Genomic DNA, 3,662 nt, shown 5'->3' on the forward strand with positions numbered 1-3,662 from the left:
TTGCTGTAATTAAGTCATTATTTTGCTTAACTGTTGGTCTTTCTGATAAAATAATCTAGTTTATCAGATAATGGGAAATGCACTTATACCCATAGTTATTGCCCAGTTATTTTCACATTTTTTATGAAACTGATTGGAATAAAATGATGGAGATGTCTTCCCACAAATCAGCGCTGATGGGAAACATTGCTGACTCTGTTTTTTCACTTCTGGCTGCTCCACTCCCCCACTTTTACCAGTGGGGAATTCATTATGACAGTCTATAATCCACCTCTGAAAAAAATTAGCCAGGTTAGTTTAGTTATCTTACCCTAGACGATTTTGTCTGCAGCAGTCAGGACAATGATAAGCCAAATCCACCATGCAGAGAGGAGCAGGAATAAACAGCTCCTGTTGAGCAGGAGTGGATGCAGTAACAGTATTTTTCTATTGCAGAGGAGGATGAACTGAAGTGCCAAACTCCAAAATTGTGGAGATCTTTCCGTATGTGACCTGTATGCTACTTCAGCAACTTTTTCTTTCAGTCCAGAAGACATAATTTTTTAATCTCTGGCCATAGCATTATTTCATTTAAGTTTAATTACAGCCCTTTTTAGAAATAGTTAGCAAATAATATACAATGTCCTGGCCCCAGATCACACAAAGGACAGAAGTAGTTACACTCTTTAACTACAGCAACGTCCATTAAAAAAAAAACCTGTTGCCTGTTCCCTAATCACTGCAGGGAACAGGATACAGGAAAAGAAATTTTCTCTCTCCTAATGACTAGAAGCTGGAGACACAGGCTTCTGTGAACCTCATGAAGTTCAACAGGGCTGAGTGCCAGGTGCTGCCCCTGGGTCAGGGAAATTGCAAGCACAAATCCAGGCTGGGCAGAGAATAGATGGAGACTAGCCCTAAGGAGAAAGACTTGGAGGTGTTTGTGGATGAGAAGCTCATCGTGACCTGGCAAAGCGCACTTGTGGTCCAGAAAGCCAGCTGCATCCTGGGCTTCGCCAAGAGAAGTGTGGCCATCAGCTTGAGGGAGGGGATTCTGGTCTGCCCCACCTGCAGTGCTGTGTCCAGCTCAGGGCCCCAGTGTAAGGAAGGCCTCTGCAAGGAATCTAGAGAAGGACCATTAAATCCAGGCCTGGAGCACCTCTGCTGTGGAGACAGGCTGAGAGAGCTGGGGCTGTTCAGCCTGGAGAAAAGAAAGCTCCGTGGAGACTTCACAGCACCTTCCAGTACCTAAAGCACCTAAAGAAGGCTGGAGGGGACTTTTTATAAGGACATGTGCAACAGGACAAGGAGGAATGGCCTTAAGGTGAAGTGCACAGTCCTTGTGTTCAGTGCACAATCCTTTACACTGTCAGCCTCACTGGGTACATTCTCTTGTGGAAGAAAGGGTCAAAGTTTGCAAGCTGCACTTGTCAGCTGCCAGAAATGTAAGCTTTTATTTGGAATCTGATAATGGTCCCCTGAAGCTCCAGATAAGAAAGACTCAGTCTCAAAGAATCAACATCTACTACCGTTGTAATCTGATAGAAAGACTGCAGAGGCCGTGAGAGAGTTCAGGGGACTGTGCAACTGGCAGAGTCAGAAGGAAACTACTGATGTGAAGTTTCAGTGAGCATTCCCCTGTTGCCATTTTTCCTGCCAGAGCTGTCTTTCCCACAGATCAGGGTCCCTTGATCTCTCAAGCCACAAGTTCAACCTTTAGCCAGGCAGTAGGTCAAACAAAACAACAGCAGTGTATCTTTGTTGCTGCAGATATTAACCTTTAGAGCCCAGTTACTGAGCAGCTACAACCTACAGTTTACAAGCCCTGGCATTCATTCTGTGTTTCATGTACCATGACTGGCTTTACTAATTGGCTGAATAGCAGAATTATGCATTCAATACACAAATGCATGCTAGTTTTGCATTTGGCATGTGTGTACTTGCCAAATATTTTTGAGCTTTTGTGTTTACCAGGGATTTATGTGTTTTTAGTGAGTAGAGTCTGTGTAGCTACCTGCAAGTGGTCCTAGCTTCAGCTGAACCTCACTCTTGTTTTCACTGTCAGAATGAACAATTCTCACTACTCCTGAACTCAGCATGAGGCATATGCAGTAACTAATAATTTTCATGATAATTCTAAAAGTGATACTAATTAAAAGAAGTACTGTGTGTTCAGTTTATGGTTTGGAACCTTTTCCTTACCTGCGCTAAGAAAATTAGTTCTTTTACCTTGTAATCTTTTCACAGTTTGTTTTGCATAATTTCTCTGACTTCTTTGGGTTGGTCTTATCTCCTTTTAGCCTCAAACTTTTGATTAAACTTACACTGAAGTGGGTGTTTTCAAATCAGCTATTATCAGCAATGCACTTGTAGAGGTATCTCACACTGGTAATATCTTAGTTCTAGCTGGAGAAGCCCCATGTGAAATAACAGGGCAATGAATGTGGCTTTGATATTGCCAGGAAACGACTCAAAGGAAGATGAGTATTTTGGGCTGCTGATCATCTCAAGAGCTCTAGGGTCTCTCCTTGGGTATGAAATGCTATGATCAGTAACAAGTAAGAGTGAGATGGTTGCAGTGTGGGAGGTGTCTTAATTTTTGGCTTTGTTTTTCACTAGCCAAGTCTCTTTTAATTTGTAATAAATTTCTTTTCCCTGAGTGGAATGTGTTTTGCTAATGATGTTAATCAGCAAGTGATTTGTGTTCATTTCAACACATGAGCTTTTTAATCTTATTTCCTGCCTCAGTCTTATTGAGGAGGGCATGTGATTGAAGGCAGATTTACACTGGATGTTATGCTTGCATTTAGTTGTAACATAATATACTCCACCTGTGGCTAATCCATGGCATGTAAGAACATGTCACAACTAATAACTAACAGCAATAGGGCTGTATTTTAAGTGGTAGAAGCCATTTAGCTGCTGTTTGTTGTTCAACCTCAGCATTGCTAATGCCCTTGTCACTTTAAAAAGACGTTCACATAGAAATAAATGCATTTCATACATTCTCACTGTTGCTATTCTTGCCTTCTTCCTCCACTGATGTTATTATCATGTGAGGTCTAATTTTGATAGCAATCTCCAAAAGCCCTTGTCACTTTACTGTCTATTATGTGCCAGTCCTACACCTGTGGTGCTATATAAATGCTAATAATACATCAATATGCTCATTCTTTGTGAGTTCTGTAGGTGGAGTTCCATCTGGTTTGTATATGTCAATTCAGATGCTGGTGTGAAATGTCATTGCTGTTCAGAATTTGTGATGGTTTATGAGCAGTTGGGAAATGACAGGAAAAAAATCACAGGACTGGACCTGCTTATGATTTGAAGACATCCAGCCCTGTGCTTAAGACAGTGGCTGTGACTGGTGTGGAATACCCAAGTGGAGTAATTTTCCTCTGAAAAGCCCTAGTTTAAGTAATTGACACATTAACCGGTCTTTCCTGCTTTTTCTGAATATTTTCAGCTCATCATAATGTATTTAGGAAAGTTTTGGTACTCAGAGTACGGACATTTCCTTCACAAACAGTACTTTGGGCTTTGGGAGTGTGTGGTAGGAATTTGGAGCATGCCCAGGCTCCCAAAAAAGCTTTCCTGCCTTCAGCCATACAACTGGTCTCAAATGGGCAGGTCCTCAGCTCCTGAAAGATCAGTCTTAGCTTCCACGTAGCCATGAAGGAACT

The sequence above is a fragment of the Melospiza melodia genome, chromosome 2 (assembly GCF_035770615.1).
Source record: "Melospiza melodia melodia isolate bMelMel2 chromosome 2, bMelMel2.pri, whole genome shotgun sequence".
NCBI classification, from domain to species: domain Eukaryota; kingdom Metazoa; phylum Chordata; class Aves; order Passeriformes; family Passerellidae; genus Melospiza; species Melospiza melodia.